Source organism: Rosa chinensis, chromosome 1, assembly GCF_002994745.2.
Source record: "Rosa chinensis cultivar Old Blush chromosome 1, RchiOBHm-V2, whole genome shotgun sequence".
Taxonomy (NCBI): domain Eukaryota; kingdom Viridiplantae; phylum Streptophyta; class Magnoliopsida; order Rosales; family Rosaceae; genus Rosa; species Rosa chinensis.
This window is the reverse complement of record NC_037088.1, coordinates 15,458,611-15,478,007: the sequence shown is the minus strand read 5'-3', so window position 1 is coordinate 15,478,007 and position 19,397 is coordinate 15,458,611. Positions and strand designations below refer to the sequence as shown.

Here is a 19,397-nt window from a genome sequence, read left to right as displayed (position 1 = left end):
CAAAGAACTTTTTTTTTTAATAGTCCAAGGCAAAGAACTTGGCCATACAAAACAATTATGAGCATAATTATATATATGTGTAACCATGAGCATGCTCACGTGAACTCTGTACATGAACACATATAAGTATAATTATATAATAATAGGATGGTGTTCCATTAGATAAACTGAACATGTGGGGTCGAGCTCTATGCGAAGCCTTCTTGAAAAATGGAGCGCCGAAACCACGATCTCTCCCTTAAAACCCACCCACATTTTCCAGATCTAGCCTCTTCGAACCATTTCTGAAAATTTAACACTCCTTCTAAATCTAGATACCCAACAACCACTGCAAGTGGCATAGTGGTTCTTACCTAGTTGGGTGTGCTCCCCAACCTAGGTTCAAACCCCGAAGCTGTCAAAGTGGCCAGGCACTATGCTGCAATGCACAATTGTAGCATTTCACATGTGCTGAAGGGGTTTATTTTGGGCCTAGAAAGCTTTTGGGTTCCCATTGACAAAGTAAAAAAAAAAAAAAATATGGATACCCAACTCTGGATCTATGCCTGACGCCAGCAAACTGTGGAGAATTCAATATTCTAGGACTGCAACTAAACAATTTGATGACGGTGAGTTTCCAGGTGGGTCGCTAGTTTGGATTTGGCGTCGGCGAGCTGCGAGGTGGGTTGCCGTGATCTGGGCACGACGGCGGCGAGTTGCAAGGTGGGTCACCGTGGTCTGGGTATTTGTCTCAAGCCCGAATAAGTAAACGCCGTCTACCGTCTTCTTGTCAAGGTTGGTCGTTTTCCCCTTCCTTATCCGTTAGAACTGTAATTATTCTTGGATTTGAGACAACGAAACTTCGATTATGCTTCCAACTTATGATCTGTCATGCCCTATCTTTGTCTCATGTTTAATTAAAAGGTTTTAAACTTCAAAAACCCTTAATTAAGCAATCGCAATGTGAAGTTACTTGTTGCTCTTGTTGTTTATGCTAGTCGAAGAATATCCAATTATTGACCTCAAGCAATAATGTGTTGTTATGTCTTCTACCTCTTGATTGTGGTAGGGCTGGGCACGGGCCGAGTTCAATAAGAATTTTGTTGGGCCCGAGGCGGGCCTGTTTTTTACGGTTCGGGTCCAAAGCTCGTTTTGCACTCAACAGGGACCGACCCGTTTTATTTCTGGCCAGGCTTCTGGGTTTAAGGGCCCAAACAACCTTATTAAAAAAAAAAAAAAAGAGAGAGAGAGAGAGAGATTGACATCAGTTGCATTTTTTGGCCTCCACCATCAGTTGCATTTTTTGGCCAACATCAGTTGAATCATGAATCTGGGCTCACATGCTTTTATCCTCCCAGTAGAGCAAAATACTAAAAGCCCCCAAGACTCTTCTACTTTGCTTTGTAAATCCCCCAAGGCTCTTCTACTTTGCTTTTTGACGACCCCAGCAAGCATCTTCCTTACCCCAATGTTGATCTTGCCATCCAAGACGCAAAGCAAAACCCCAAGTTCCAGTTCTTCTTCCTGTACTGATTTTCATTGCAGACTTGCAGTCATCTTCTCTGGCTTTCCCCATCCAAGCTTGTTTTGTTTCTGAGTTGCTCCAAAACGGAAGGTCTTTCTTTTCTTTTTAGCTAAGTCTCTTGATTGATTTAATGGGTTTGTTGATGGAATTAGTGTTCCTGATCAATTCACTCTTGATTATTTAATGGGTTTGTTGATTGAAATAGTGTTTCTGATCAATTCTCTCTTGATTGGTTTAATGGGTTTGTTGTTGATTTCTTTTCTTTGCTGATCAATTCTTTTCTTTGGTTTAAGGTACGGTTATCTTTTCTTCAATTCTACATTGTGATTCGTCATTCCTTTTTCTTATTCAATGGCATGCCTTCTTTTTCTCTACTCTAGTAATCAATAAAATGGTCAATCTTTCTCTGGAAATCTGAGAATAAGGTAAATGTTTGAATGATGCAAGTATGTTTGTTTTGAGAAATTTGGTATCAAGATGGTCAGTTGGGGTCTTATTCCAAGTTTACCATACAACTTTGAGTTCAGTAATGCACTGTATCCATTACTTACTACTTCACATTGTCTTTTGAAAAAGGAAACCTGCGGAAAAAGTTGCTGCAGCTGGATTTTTCGTGGTGGTTCCTGATTTCTTTTATGGCGACCCTGTGAATCCTGATAATCCTCAATTCGACTGAGAGTCCTGGTTTAAAGCTCATAGCAAGGTTCGTGACTTTTCTTGAAAGGATTATATATTTACAATCTTTGGAATTGGTATGTAGGAACTAGAATCAAAGATGAATTAGGAGGGGAAACATAAATTTTCCCAGATTTTGAAGGCCAATACAATTATGTACTTGTTGCCTGCAAGTGAAGCAAGAGTAGAACAATCGGGGGTAAAAACCTATTGAAAGATTCTCAATTTGGACTGAACAATCAAACATGATTCCACCTAAAAAAAAAAAAAATTAGTGTACTTCTAATTAGCCTAGACAAGTCTCAGATCTTGGTTCTGCCACTATTCGCCCCCCAAATGGAAGCCCTCGTCTATGAGTACATGGAGAATGGTTTTCTTGACAAGTTATTGTTCAGTGACAATGGAGAAATAGATTTAGGGAAGCTTCATGTATTGCAGTCCAAACTGTAAAAGGGTTGGCTTATTTGCATGAGTGTGAACAAAAGATCATTCACTATGATATTAAGCCCAGAAATGTGCTTCTGGATGAGAACTTGAATCCCAAGGTTGTGGATTTTGGACTCGCCAGGCTTTGCAATAGAGGGAGTAGTTGAATGCTCCTAACCAATTTTAGAGGGACAGCCGGATATGCAGCCCTAGAGATGTGGAAGCCTTATCCTATGACTCACAAATGTGATGTTTACAGTTTTGGTATTTTTCTCTTTGAGATTGTTGGAAGAAGAAGACACTGCGATGATAATGTGAGCGAGTCCCGAGACTGGCTACCTAAGTGGACATGGAACATGTTTGAGAAAAATGACTTAGCAGCACTATTATTGCATTGTGGGATCGAAGAGAGACTAGAGAGACAGGGGAAAAGCAGAGAGGATGTTAATGATAGCTCTGTGGTGCATTCAGCATTCACCAGAAGCAAGACCTCTCATGAGCAATGTAGTGCAAATGTTGGAGGGGCATAAATAAATTACTCCACCTCCTTGCCCCTTTGAACATTTGCAATCTGCACAACTGAATTTCAGTCAAAATAGTGGAACAGATGACGACACTAGTACTTTGGCATCAGCCACAATGATTGATCCCCACCCTAGTGTTGCGCATGAAATTGAGCTTGTTGTTGTCCAATAGGATAAAATCAAGATTGTTCTATGTCCAATAGTCAAAAGTTCATATATTTTCTATTAGTTTCTCTTACTTAAATTGGTTCTAGTACTGTTGCAGAATGCAATTTATTTAGATATGTAAGATTTCATTTGTAAGATGTATATCGTAATTGTTATCTACGTACATCGTAAGACGACTGCCACTAAACCTGCTGAACTTCTGCTAGATTACCACATCAGAGTTTTTAGTATGCTTTATTCATCTGCAATAGGATTTTGGATGGGGTTTAAGGAGGTAAACTCAAGATTGCAATAAAAAAAAAAGTAATAAATCCTTGTTATGCTAGGATAAGTCAACTATACAGCATAATGAAGTAAATCATAGTCTAGACTCGTACTAGATTCTTCTTCAATTTGGTGCATAGATATTGTCAATTTCTAACTTGTTGAGTCAGTGAATACCCTGCTGGACGTGTCTTTGTAAGTAGATATACTTTTTCCTAAACTGTAATTTGCCTTTCAGGAATGATTTTCCTAGTTTTTGGTCTCAAGTTATTCCAGCTTATCATACTTGGACTGTGGATTTTGTGTAACATAAGTATTGGGATAGTCGATTCTTGATCCTCTTGTGTATGGAATTGCTACCATGTTTTGGAGTTTTTTGGGTATTATTGTTCACTGATAAGAGTAGTGAGTTTGAGAACTATGGGGTTACATTGGGGTTGGAGGTGTTAGGCTTCATGTGTTTGGTCATACATATGTTATATCATATGGAAATGCTTTTTATGTTTCGAGCACATATGGCTTAAATTACAATTGCCTTCAAACTGCTTGTCATATCAAAGCATCTAACACTGTCTCTTTTATTCGGTTAAGATGAGTGTTGTACATTGTTTTACTGAATCTAACATAAACACTTTGAATATCTCCTCAGTCCTCACACACCCCTGCCCATAAGTTCTAAATGGGGGATGATCAATTCTTTGTGGTATTATGTGTCTCCCCTCAACATTCTGAACAGAGGAATATTAATTCTTTGGTATTATCATGTTTTCTCCTTGAATACGAAGTGGTGTTAGCTCAGTGGTTAGAGCGTGTACTACCTAGGATCCAGGTCTTGGGTTCGAGTCACTATAGGGGTAAGAGTGAAATCCTTTGATCCTCTTTAAAAAATTTTTTTTTAAAAATACATTGTTGATTCTGACTCTCTCTCTCTCTCTTTCAGGCCAGTGGTGTTTGGTTTTTCTGCTGCTGCTCGTGTGGCTACATCACCCAACACCAATCTTGTCTTGCTATTCTCCACCAAGTGGCCAATTACTGATTCTTCTTCTTTGTCTTCTTTCACGGTATAGTTCAATCGCAATTTTCACCTTCTTCGTATCATTCATATATATACAAAGGAATATTGATTCTTTGGTGTATATATATGTGTGTGTGTGTGTGTGTGTAGAGGTGGCAAACGGACTACTAAGCACGATCACGGCAAGCTTAAAAGAGGCCCGGCACGGCCCAAGCCCGTTAGTGGCCCCGCACGACCCGAGCATGTTAGAATAACGGGTCGGGTTGGGCCTAGAAATATTAGCCCATTATTGTGGGCCAGCCCGTTATAAACACAAAATTTCATTTTGTTTTTAAAAATATTAAAAAACCACAATGATGAGATTTGAATATTAGACCTTTTTATTTAAAATCTCATGACAATTCCACCAATGCTATTTCTTTTATGTTATCAATATAGTGAAATAAAACATTATATCCTTGTTTTGACATAAAGTATTTTTTCTAAATATTAAATATATATTAATAAAGACTAATCTCATAATAATACAACTATAGAATGAAGGAAAGAATAATATGATACTAAATCTTCATTATATTAATAAAGATTAATCTCACAATAATATACTAAAAGCAATATATTTTGAGTTATTTTTTTCTTTCTTTCTTGTAGTGGAATATAAAAAAATTATTAGAAAACTAATCTTAAAAAGCTAAGATTGAGAAAAACATTGTAGAACTTAATTTATTTGAATTTTCTAAGTAGTTAAATAAAATTACTTTTTATTTATTCAAATTAAGATTTTAAAATCGTGCTTTATAGTGGGTAGGCACGAGCACGGCTCGTTTATTGGCCCGGCACGATATGGGCCGGACCGGGCTTAATATTTAAGTAAATAGGCCGGCACGATAATAAATTGGCCGGCCCAAGTACGGCATGAAGCACGACTAGGCCCGCTTAAAATGGGCTGGGCCGGCCCGTTTGCCACCTCTATATGTGTGTGTGTGTGTGTGTAATATCTCTATCTTTGTGGTGTACAGTCTGGCTCACTGAGGAACTCATCTCGGCGCGTGTGGCAGTCGACCGGTGTCGATTGGAGACAAGAATTCATGGCTAAGACAATTGGCTCGGTCTGAACTCGTTGATGGCGGTGGTGTCTTGAGAAAGTGGTGGTGGTGGTAGTGGTGGTAACTTCGAGTAATAGTACAGTCTTTTGAGGTCGCGTGTGGGGTGGTAAGAACTGGGTTTTGGTCATCTCTCTCACTGCTCTTAATGGTGGTGGCGATGTGAGATGCCGACTACCGTGGGTCGGCGTGGAAGCCAACAGAGACGGGGAGTTTATGAGGGAGAAAGATAGAGAAAGAGTAGCAAAGTGGGTTTGAAAGGAAAAGAAGGCCAAAAGGATATTAGATATTATTTTTATTATTATTATTATTATTATTTTTTAAACAGGGTTTGGAACCCAGCCTAGCTAGGAGGCTCATCCCCACGCCCAATATTATTATTAATAGGAATAGGAGAATACAACGGGGAGGACATTAGACCGTAGCCCCGTGAATTACAACAATAATCTTTATAGAGTCAGTCCCGAATGATAACAAGACTCTCTTCTAACCATAACATATCTAAGAAATCAGTACTAGCAAGGTGTGCCAATCTATGAGCAACACCATTTGCTTCCCTATATACATGACAAAGTTGAAAGAAAGGAAAGCTACTAACATACCTTTTACAATCTTCCACGATCCGCCCAATATCAAATAAATCTTCCTCCTCCCTATGCAGGGCATATACCAGAGTAGCACAATCAGTTTTGAATTCAACATCACTCCATTGTTGATGAATTGCCAACAACATACCGGCCCTTAATGCTTCGACCTCCATGTGGAGTGCAGATGAGGCAGAAGAGAAATGCCTTGCAAAGCTAGCAGAGCACCGACCTTCCGCATTACGACAAACGACTCCAACACCTTTATTACTTGTATTAGAATTGTATGAACCATCAATGTTAACCTTAAGACGGCTACTACTAGGTGGACATTGCCATCGAGCTCCAGATCTCTTTCGTTTCCCAGTCAAATTCGGTGTAGCCTTCTTATAATCTTCAAGAAACTTGCAAGCACCGTCTATCATATGCAATGGGTTGTAATCCCCATTCTTCCAAACTATGTTATTGCGCTCTGACCAAAGAACCCAAACCAAGACAAGAAACAATTCCAAATCATGACCAGTCAATCTTGTGAACATAATTATGATCCAATCAATCACAGTGCATGCTGCAAAGTCAGCCGTGTCAATGTGCAGTGGGGAAAGAGACCAAAAAAGCCTGACTGCCGTACAATCCAAAAACAAATGTTTCCCATTTTCCACTGAGTCCGAACAGAACACACACTCCAAGTCTGAGAGCTGAACTTTATTAGCCAAAGCAGCTCTTGTGGGTAAAATTACCCAAAGCAGCTCTTGTTGTAAGCCTAATTACTAGCTCCAATTACATGCAATCACTCATTGTTTCGAACCAAAGAACAAAAGTACATAAAAGATATCAATCAAACAAAATCATATCATCATTCCATAGTTTCGGCAACTAACAAAGATCAAGCACACATATATGAATCAAACATCTAAAAGAACATCAAAATTGCATCTAAAAATCAGATTGTTTACTCATGGTTTCAGTTTTACACAAAGAAAATCAAAAGCAGAAATTTTATCTAAAAGAACACTAAACCATGAAGAATACATAGGGAAGGTGGTATGAACAACCCTTAGTCACGTCCCAAAGATCCAAAGCAGCTCCAAGGTGGTGGCACAAGGTGGAATTCACTGCAAGGATGGAGGATGGCACGGCTAGGAACTTGAAGATGTGAAAACCTGAAACTCAAGAGCACACAAGTGAGGAATCTAATTTGTGGAGAAAGTATGGTCACCCCTTGACGTTGGAAAGATGATTCTTTATATAATGGAACGTCAAAGGCTCTCCCAATTCGTTCCTACTTGAGTTCTCTTAGTTTGTGTTGATTTGGGTTTTTCTTCTAATTTTTTGATTGGTTGACACATCCCTTGACCAATAAACTAATTCCACATCGTCAAGATTGCATCATCATCTCCAAACCGTGTCCTTCTTTCCTTTGTTGAAGAATTGACATCAAGAATCCTCTAGAAACTCCATGAATTTCACGATAAGACCAAATCCAATTCAAATCCGAAATCCAATCTTCATCTTGATTCCAAATCCAAATCCCATTGGTGTTTGCACGACACAAACTTTGCACATGACTTTCACGCTACTTTTAGATGCTTCATGAATGTTCCAAGACATCTCCTAGCTCCCACAGGCCTCCTAGTATGATCAGGACTCCATATACAATCAGGTTTCCTAGTCAAATACAAACTTCTTTCCCGAGATGCTTCTACACTCTTCCGGAACCTTCTTGAGTAATCCTTATCCAACAGGGACTCCTTGTCATACTAGGTTTCCTTATCTAAGTAGAATTTGGTTTCCTTGTTCAAGTAGGACTCCTAGTCCAAGTCAACTTCAGACTCCTACTCCAACTAGGATTCCTTTTCCTAGTCAAACTGGGAGAACTTCCATTTCTTCATTTCTGCTCCACTTGTAGCATTTTTGGTCTTTGAGACTCCATTTTACCTATAAAACACTAACTAAGTTAAATTGATCAAGTTAAAGGAAATAACCTAGCAGAATATGGGGTTTAGACATTATAAACGTCGCATTTTATGCTCCTATCAAATTCTCTTACACTTAGCTTTTGCTAGTCCCTTAGCAAAATCAACATGGCAAACACAACACAAAACAAAGACCAATGAAACTAACTAAGTATAGAAAACGAAAAACACAAAGACAAAAACCAAAAACGTAGAAGACACAAAACACAAAAACATTGACACCAAAAAATGACCTCTACGCCTTTTAACATATTGTCTCAGAAATCTCATACTTTCAAGGCACAAAGATTAACACTCAACCAAGAATCACATCATTTAAATATTCGAGAGTTAATCACAAAATATAATCCACATATAAGCATGTAAGACTTGGGGTAACAATGGTGATGGGTGGAGCTCAACATGTTTCAAACAAGTCATGATTCAAACCTCAGATGGATATATCACTCTTTCTTCTCTCAGATTCAAGGCTCATGCTTAAAAACTTATTCACTCAAGTATATGTGAAAGATAAACAAGTATATCACATATGTATAAGAAACAAAAGCACATATATTTTTTCAAAGATCTCATGCAGGATATCAATTACTCACACGAATGGACCCAAGCCATAAGTTCAACACTTATAACTCATCTCCACATATCAAAGGATGTCCCATCTTAAGGATCAAAAAGGTCTTATAATTAAGGTTGTAATGGGGCTAAGGCTTAAGGTTTAAAGAAACGAAGGGATAGAAAAAATCACAAAGTATCCTAAAAACCTAGTAGAGCACTTGTTGATGTAGAGAGACCACTTTCGAAATCCACCAAGTAAAGTTGACGCCATGTCCTTAATATGGGCTTTATAAAGGGCCAAATGTCATCATGTTGGGCCCAAGCTTCATTCTAACCTTCTTTCGAACAAGTGTGAATTGGAAAAAGACCAAATTTCTTCAACAATGGGCCTTCACTTCAAAGCAAACTCCAAATCCACAAAGTATAAGGGACTAAAATCCATATATAAAAACAATAATACACATTTTTCTTTATATTGCGGTAATATTATCTTTTTTTTTTTTTTACAATTTTTTTCTTCTTTCTTTCTTTATTTTCACGGCAATACTTATACAATATTACATATGGACAAGTTTACCCCCACACTTGAACTTCTTCATGTCTTCAAAAGTCTTCCTTGACACCAAAACTCCAAGCAAAGTCTCAAAATATAGCTCCACTAAGTCTTTAGAACAAAGGGTAGAGATGTAACTATACTAGGGTTAAGGGGTTAAGGAATTTTGAGGGTGATGAAAGACAAGGCTCAATGTAGGCTCAAAATGATTAAATTAAGGGGGTGCACAACATGTATACATAATTAGGGACACAGCCTTTATTTGGCTATGGTGGTAAAATCCTAAGTGCCTTTAATCCTTTCCAAAATCAGGGACATGTATTGATAAAAGTTTCAACAAGCATAAAAGTGAATTCTAACATTCTCTAGTCCATTAAAGAGCTATGGCAAGTAATCAATCAAGATGAAAGAATAATGAGATCAACAAAATCATCGCCAAGAAATTAAGAGTATAATTCATTTTTTTGATTAATCACTCAACAAAGAAAGGGCACATGGCTCAAATTCTCGCAAGGGTTTATTATGAATCATAACTTATCTTCCACATGTTCATATTCTGTACCAAAGTTAACGCATACACCATATCTACTAGACATTCATATGCTTTTCATAAATCATAATTAACCAAAGAATATCATCAAACATTATCCCAATCTTGTGATCCTCTTTTAGCCTTAATTTCAGAGATATAAACTCATCCTAGACGATTAAAAGAGCATCCTAAGACTCAAAACACAAAACAAAACAAAAAGAAAAATAAAGTGACGCAAAAATAAGACATAATCATTTTGGACTTAGGGGTATTTCTCTTCTCCTTTCGGTAACTCCTTTGAGACATAACTAGGTGAAGAGAGGAACGATTTTGGCGGAGCTCAGCTCACTTGATTAGCAGGGGATGAGACCCTTTGCTAGTACTTCTCATATCCAAACTAGACCTAGACATCACATCCTACTCAGATGAGCCTAGTTTGAAGAAGATATTTACCCAAAATTCATTTTGACACTTACAAAAATAAAACAAGACACGAAAAATATAGAACAAAACACACCAAAAACGTAAAACCTAAAAACAAAGTGAAACGTTAAACCCTTCTCCCACACTTAAATCATGCATTGTCCTCAATGTATAAACAAGTAGATAGCATGCAAAGCACAAATCAAGCATATAGGAATAGTTAACGCAAGAAATCCTAAAATAAAAACAAATCTAATGAAAAATAAAAGAAAGGGAAGAGTTCAAGAAAGCAAATCTGCGTTGATGGCTCCTCCACAGCTACGGTTGAAATGGGTTACCTCCCATGGAGCACTTAATGTTTAGAGTCTTTCAGCCTAGACTTGTACCTCCATTTAGTCCTTTGCTTGTGGTGCCTCTTGGAGGGGTACTTCCTCCAAGTTTTTCTCCACAAATGCCTCATAGTAAGGCTTAAGATGATGTCCATTCACCTTGAACTCACTTCCAGTTGCCTCACTCCTTATCTGTATAGCACCATGACGAAAAACATTAGTTACAATAAAAGGACCAACCCACCTAGAATGCAATTTACCAGGAAAAAGTCTTAATTTAGAATGAAACAATAAAACTTTTTGACCAATGACAAAGGTCTTTCCACGAATCATCTTATCATGAAAAGTCTTTGTCTTTTCCTTGTAAATTCTTGCACTATCATAGGCCTCATTTCGAATTTCCTCAAGCTCATTGATTTGCAACTTTCTATGTTTTCCAGCTTCATCCTTGTCCATGTGGAACGTCTTCACCGCCCACCAAGCTCTATGCTCCAACTCCACAGACAATTGACATGGCTTACTGTACATACTAGGGAAGTCTCCACCAGGTTTGGCATTATCAATTAAGATCTTTCGGTACTCCCCAGTACTATACCATGGGCCGGGTTCACGACCCACCATGGTATGACTCGTATGGGATGTCACCCCGACCACCCAGCGCCCGGGGCTAGGCTGGCACAACTCATCTAATTACACAAACAAGAGAGCTGATATGACATCAGAAGAACAATCTATGTCCCACATCGAAGATAAGGGAGACTCGTTCCCCATTCTCGAGTATAAGGGCATTAGCACAACTACCTTTGATGGGTAATAACTCCTTTATCCACTATTTACTTGATACTCTTATATATCAGTTTCTCACTCAGGCATCGGAGGGGTGTAAACAGTCCGGTACGGTTTAACCCTCTAATGCTGTATTCTTGATTCAGGATCTAGGAGTTGGATCGGTACCCTAGGCGGTATAGCATTCTGTGTGAGGTACCCGGAGAAAGCCACCAGAAACATTGGCGCGCCAGATAGGGATGTCTATCATGACCGAGCCGGAAGAAAAGACAGGAGAGGGTAGAAGTGTCGCCCAGGCACTGATATTCTCTCCGGGTACTTCATCAGCAGAAACGCATGGTCTCAGATTCTTGGACCGACAAAGCACGGGCAATCCACCAATCACCTAGCACCCGCAGGCCCCGGATCAGGTAGCTCCGGTATCGGAGTTGGAGTCTATGCGAGCGGAGATCGCAGCCTTCCGGGAACAAGCTAGGATTGATCAGGAACAACAAAGAACCGATAGGGAAACAAACCGCCTTTTGCAACAAAGACTGCAGGAGCTGGAAGATGAAAACACTGTGGTAGCCCAAGCACTAGACAGGAGGCACCAGTACAATGAGGCACTCACCCAAGCCCTGGATAGAGCATCCCAAGTAGCAACAGATGTAAATGCTGCTCTGGTAACGATAGGCCCTGGCCTCGCCCCAACCCCGTCTACGGAAAGCGGTCACCGGATGATCCAGGTACCAGTAGACTTGTTCCCGGAAAGCTTGAGGCATCTGCCACATCCACCGTTACCACAGCCAGTTCAAAGTGACCCACCGGTAACTGACCCAAACATGGCGTTGCTTTTATAAATGAGCAACTCTTTGAGTGCCCTACAAGCAAGGGTAGAGGCCACAGAGAACAGGGACACCCGGAGAGCCCTGACCACCTACGAGGACCGTCCGGGTCTTTTCACCCAAAAAGTTAGAGGCGCCATTCGATCAAATATATCAAAACCACTGAAGATTGACTATACGGGAGTTGGAGACCCATACCAGCACCTATAGGCCTTCCGATCACAAACAAGCGCCAAGGGATATACGGATGAGGTGTGCTGTAATATGTTCCAGGAGACCTTGTCAGGGGAGGCTTTGAGTTGGTTCTACAAGCTGCCGGCCGGTTCTGTAGGGAACTTCAAGGAACTAGCTGACAAGTTTGTAGCTCGATTCATCTTACGTACCGATGGGATACACAACCCAAAGGGCCTGCTAAAGGTCCAGCAGGGGGAGAATGAAACTTTGAAGTCTTTTGTTAATCGATGGCAGGCGGCTACTGCTAAGTGTCGGGACCATAATAAGGAACTGGTGGAGCTGGCTTTTAAGAGGGGCTTAAGGCGTGGAGAATTTCTCTACGGGATTAATCATAACCCTTCGGCTAACTATGACGAGCTGATGGCTACGGGCATCAGACACGCCCAGGCTGAATTCGAAACGTATAGGGACACCCCCAGACCCGAACTAAGGGTTTCTACCCCGGCCCCAGTGGTCAAGGATGAGCCACGAAAGAGGGAGTGGGTCCATAGTCAGGATCGATCACCCCATACCTCGAGCAAGAGAAGCAAAGAGTCCTCGTCCAGGTCCAACAGTTACAGGACCACTCAGCCTCACCAGGAGCAAAGGGCACAACAGGCCCTGCGAACACCACCACCACCCCGGTATGAGGTGTTCACTATCCTCAACGCTTCATACGAGACTATTTGGAATGAGAACAAGGATGAGATACCTAGACCACCACCGAGGAAGTTCCCAAAGAGTAAACTTACCCAGCATGATACCAGAAGGTTCTGTACATATCACGAGGATGTTTGGCATAATACCAATCTCTGTGTGGCTTTAAAAAATACTATCGAGTCGCTTATCCAAAGGGGCAAGCTTCAGCGGTACCTACCTGCAAAAGAGATAGGAGTTATAGACGTGTACGGCCAGATCTTCACGATCCACGGTGGGGGCCTAAAAGAGTTGCCACCCCAGAGGAAGAAGCGAAATTCTAGTTTCGGTCACCCAGAAGTTTTCAATTTCCACAAGGCCCCGCAACAAGAAGAAGGCACCGGGTGGAAATCTGTCACATTCCTGCAGCAGGAGGAAGCTGATCTGAAGATGCCTCATGATGATCCCTTCCTAATCATGCATCTCGGGTACTCGTGGATACCAAGGCCTCGGTTAGCGTATTATTTCACGATGCATACAAAGCTTTGAACAGAGGAAGGGCCAAGCTATCATAAGATAATAAGCCCCTCATTAGCATTTCAGGAGATATCGTCCAGCCACTCGGATCAGATTACCTATCGATCACGGTAGGGGAGAGGCCGAATTGTTCAACCATCAAAATAGAGTTCATTGTAGTTGAGTGTGCCTCATCCTATAATGCTATCCTGGGACGACCGGCACTCTGGCGTTTGAAAACCTTCATGGCAGGTCACATGCTAGTAATCAAGGTGCCAACCCCAGTTGGCATCGCCACCATCCGGGGTGATCAGGTTGCGGCGAGGCAATGCTATTTTTTGATTGTATCTCGTGGCAAGGGAAAGTTTGAGATGTTGCCCGTAGCTACTAACCCTCTGACAGACAGGTACGAAGATCCCAGAGATGGTACTGACTTTGACGAAGAACGGCCCGGTGCCGTGGAAGACATTGAAGAAGTAGTACTATCAGAGCAGTTCCCGAACAGGACTGTCAAGGTAGGCACCAAGCTGCCTCCGGTTATCAGGGAAGAGTTGATTTCGTTCCTCTGTTCTAACGCATCCACTTTCGCCTGGTCATATGAGGATATGCCCGGTATACAAACTGAGATAGCCACGCACAACCTTAGCATTATTCCTTCCTCGGCACCGGTAAGACAAAAGCGAAGAGCCTTCACAGATGACAAGTACCGAGCTATCTAGGTTTAAGTGAAGAAGTTGATGGCCATCAACTTTATCAGGGAAGTGACATACCCCCGATGGTTAGCCAACGTGGTCATGGTACCAAAGAAATCTCCGGGATCATGGCGCATGTGTGTAAACTACACAAATCTCAACCGAGCATGCCCTAAGGATAGCTTCCCGCTCCCACGAATCGACCAACTAATTGACTCCACTGCTGGATACCGGTTATTCAGTTTCATGGATGTGTTCAGTGGATACAACCAAATTCGAATGAACCCTGCAAATGAGGAGCACATTGCCTTTACCACAGACAAAGGTCTCTATTGCTACCAGGTCATGCCCTTCGGACTGAAGAATGCAGGCGCCACTTATCAGCGACTTGTCAACTCCATGTTTGAAGAAGTCATCGGTACTATCATGGAGGTATACGTGGACGATATGCTGGTAAAAAGTTTAACCTCAGAGGATCACGTAGGCAACTTGTCAATTGTCTTCGCCATCATATTACGTAACGGTATGCGACACCCACAGAAGTGCATCTTTGGGGTCGAGGTAGGAAAGTTCCTCAGGTACATCATTAGCCATAGGGGAATTGAGGCCAATCCAGAGAAGGTGCAAGCTATATTAGACATGGTATCCCCAACCTAACGGAACGAGGTTCAATCTCTTACAGGTAAAGTAGCCACCCTATCAAGATTCATCTCCAGGCTGACGGACAAGTGTACCCCTTTCTTCAGGCTACTAAAAACCCAACACGTCGAGGTAATAGCTTGGACTGCTGAGCACGAAGCTGCCTTTCTTGGCCTAAAGGCATACTTGGCAAAGGTACCTCTACTTTACAAACCTGTTCTAGGAGAAATGCTCTACATATATCTTGCGACATCTTCGACGGCCGTGAGCTCCGCTCTGATTAGGAAGGACTCCGATTGCGAGTACCCTGTGTACTACGCTGGAAAAGGTTACACTAGAGCAGAATCCAGATACCCGGACATTGAAAAATAGCATTGGCACTCATGGTATCGGCCCGGAAGCTTAGACATTACTTCCAGGCACACTCGATCACCGTTTTTACTAATCACCCATTAAGGCAGGTTTTACAGAAGCTAGAGACATCGGGCAGGATAATTAAATGGGCCATCGAATTGGGGGAATTTGATATCAAGTACCAACCTCGGACAACTATGAAGGGCCAGGCAGCGGCAGATTTTATTTCTAAGTCAATTCCCTCTCATAACCTACCCCCGGGATCACCTAGGTCACCAGCCCCGGATCCACCTTGGCGATTGTATTTTGATGGAGTGTCTAACAAAAGGACAAGTAGCTCCGGTATCCTGCTAATTAGCCCGGACGATCAAGTCTACGAGTACGCCCTCAAATTTGCCTTCAAGGCATCCAACAATGCCGCAGAATACGAGGCACTCATAGCAGGTCTACAGATCGCCCGGGAACTAGGTATCCAGCACCTTAGTATCTTCAGTGATTCTCAGTTAGTCGTGAACCAGGTCAGCGGTAACTTCAAGGCAAAGGAGCCCCACATGTCCTTTTACTAGGCCCTAGCTCGGGCACTGGTTCAGAGATTTACCTCCTACATTTTCACCCAAATACCGAGAGCAGAGGACGACAAGGCAGACGCCCTTGCTATGATTGCGGTAACTTCTCCAAGTCCAACCTACGGGGCCACCAAGGTCGAAATACTAGAAAGGTCTAGCACTTCTAAAAAGGTGTCAGAAATATTCACGGTGGACCACACAGCCTCTTGGATGGACCCAATCTTAAAGTACATGGTGGACGGTCTAGCACCAGACGATAAGGTTAAGGCCAGGAGACTCCAACTAAGGTCAGATTGATACACGATTTTGAACGGAAAATTATACAGAAGTGGTCACTGCTTCCCCAACCTGAAGTGTGTAACACCGGAGGATGGTCACAAAATAATGAAGGACATACACTCTGGTGTATGCGGTAACCATGCTGGAGCCCGGTCTCTTGCACACAAGACCCTAAGGGCAGGATATTTCTGGCCAACCATGTCGGCCCTAGCTCAAACAATATGTAGTTCTTGCCACAAGTGCCAAATGTATGCAGATATCCTAAATGCACCGCCCATTGCCCTTTCCATCCTCCTTGCACCTTGGCCATTATGCCAGTGGAGCCTGGACCTAATCGGTAAACTTCCCACAGCAGTGGGACAATTCAAATACTCCATTGTGGGTAGAAGCAGAACCTCTTGTCGCTATCACCACGGAAAAGGTAAAAAACTTCCTGTGGAAGAACATCTACTGCAGGTTAGGAGTCCTAGACACCATAGTCACGGACAATGGTTCCCAGTTTGACAATGATGAGTTGAGGGCTTACACCGAAAACCTAGGCACAAGAATCCTCTATGCATCCCCGGCTCACCCCTAGACCAATGGTCAGGTCGAGGCTGTCAACAAGATAATCAAGAAGATACTGAAGAAGAAGCTCGATGAAGCCAAGGGTCTTTGGGCTGCTAAACTCCCGGAGGTGTTATGGGCTATCAGGACCACGGTAACAGAGGCCACCGGGGAGACCCCTTGCGGCATAGCTTTCGAATCTGAGGCGGTTCTCCCCATTGGAACACAAATCCAGAGCCCCAGGATCGAATACTTCAATGCAGGTACCAACTCAGAGGGCCTACAACTCGATGCTGATTTACTCGAGGAATGAAGGAATGTGGCATACATGCATAACAAGCGGAGGATAGCTCGTTATTATGATGCCAAGGTACAATCCCGGACATTGAAGTTGGGGGACTGGGTCATGAAGCAGGTCTACCTAGAGCCCCACGGGCTGGATCCATCCTGGACAGGCCCTTACGAGATCGTTGAAGAAGTAGGCCCCACAACCTTTTACATCCGAGACAAGGAAGGAGTCGTTTCCTAGCATCCATGGAATACCCAGCGCCTACGGTACTATTACAAGTAGCTCCTAGAGCATCTTATCCTAGCTTTTGCTTTTTTGACCATACAGCTATGGCAAGCTACCCATTGGGTACTCATTCTACATTAACCACCATGTGGTACTTGAATGGAAAAATGAATTATTCAGACCATTTCTAACACTTTTTTACCTACACCGGGCATTCCAGGACATAGCTATTATCAGTTACTCTATTCTGGTAATAAGTGATGCAAGTAAATGCTCAAGGCAAGGTATAAAATCCTAGAAATTTTAATTCCTTTCCAATTCCCATTCAAGTTCAAAAAATTTCCATTCACAAAAAACCCGGACTACCAGGCAAAGGAATTAAGCCATTGTTCAGGGCAAGGATAATTTCTACTAAAAAAAAAGAAAAAAAAAAAGAGGTTATGGTTATATAAATCTGTTCCCTAAGGACTACTGCTCGCGAGCGGTACTCTGGGATCCACCGGCACCAGACTTGGTTGCCGCCTTCTGATCTTTCTTCTTCTTCTTCTCAAGAAGTCCCCGCCGGAATTTGGTTTCATCTAGGTACCTGGCTGCCACCCACTCCTTGAACTTCATGATCACGGCCTTGTCTTGAGCAGCAGCTAACATATCAATAAGCTGTTGAGAGCCCTTGTACTCCTCCATAGCCTCTTGCCTCTCCACGGGAAGGCGCTCCTCCAGATGATCTGCCCTCGCCTTCCATGACTTGGCAGACTTAGCAGCTTCTTTTTCAGAGTCCGGGGCACTTTTCACCTCATCCCTCGCCTCACACATTTCGCCCTCAAGCTCCGCGATTCGTCGCTTCGCCGTATCCAGTTCGGTAACCATCGGAGTCAAGGACTTGATCTTCTCTTTCAAGGACTCCCCCTCCTTCTCCAGCTTGGCCTTCTCCTCATGCAGATACTTCACCTGCCCGGAGAGACTGCTAACCTCCTCCTTCAGGTACGTATCTTCCTCGCTGGCATCAATTGCGTACACATTGAAAAGTGCCTGCAAACATACCGTTAGCAACACTGTAAAAAGTTGTTAGACAAGGGTAAAGCAGTCCCATACCCGCATCATTGTCTCCCGGGCAAGGCGACGATTCTCTTGCGGGGTATTGCCTCTGGCTCGCACCCGATCGAGGTCTATATCCTTCAAGTCGGCGAGCATGGACCGCACGAAATTTTCATCAGCAACCCCATACTCACTCAACAATTGTTTAATGGGCTTCTTGGGGATTACCGGTATGGCAGGAGACAACATGCCAAGCGAGAGCGGCGACTCTGGTCCCAGATGATCTTTCTTCTGCCTCTTCGCCATGGATTCTTTGACATCCCGGCCGGTATCGGTCACCTCCTACTTATCCTCACTTTGGTGCAGGTGCCTATGTGATCTCTTCTTCTCACCTGGAAGCAAGACTTCATCGCTTCCAGCGGACCGAGAAGAGAGAGATACAAGGACCGGCACCTTTTCCCTTCCGGATCAGCTATGGTGACAACATTCACGGCAGAAGGCTGCTCAACTTGGGTTATGGGAGCATCAGGGTCAGGCTTCCTGTATCCTCCATCAGTGATCTCCAGTAGGGTTTCTTCAACGGAGCAACTTGTAGCCTTCGACTCTAGGTCGGGGTCTTCTCCTTGGCTCATCAACATGTCCATCAACTGGTTGTCGTCCATTCTGTCGTCCTCCTTACCTTTTTGGGGTTTCCTTTTCGGCTCTTTCACTACAATCAATTCGAAAGTCGATCACTAAAGTAATAAGGAAACGGTGACATACACATGCATATATTAACAGAAATATAAGCCTCACCGGGGAGTCTCTCTAGCCCTAGCCTATCAGGTATGGAGTACCGGATGAATCTATAAGAGCTTCTTTCCTCCTCACTCCAAACAGCGTATACCCGGGCTATCCTTTTCCTTTCCAACTCGGATAATGAATAAGCCTGGTCCCCGATAGCTTGGAAAGTACCGGTCAAGTGCCACTTCTTATTCTTAATTTGCCACCGCCCTTCAGCAAGAAATACTTTATTCCTCTACCTTTTGCTCATTGAGGTAGGCATATCGGTAACTAAGGGCTCGTAATCCCTGGCGGCAAACGTCACGGTACCTATACATGATTGCTTCCTTGAGTACAGAACCTTGTGTACTGCGTGGAATTCATTTATGGAAGGCCACCCTTGC

At 42.6% G+C, this 19,397-nt stretch overlaps 1 pseudogene; it reads left to right on the top strand.

Moving 5' to 3' along the window:
* Positions 1-2,515: 2,515 nt before the first annotated feature.
* Positions 2,516-3,235, top strand: LOC112202105 (annotated as a pseudogene).
* Positions 3,236-19,397: the final 16,162 nt, after the last annotated feature.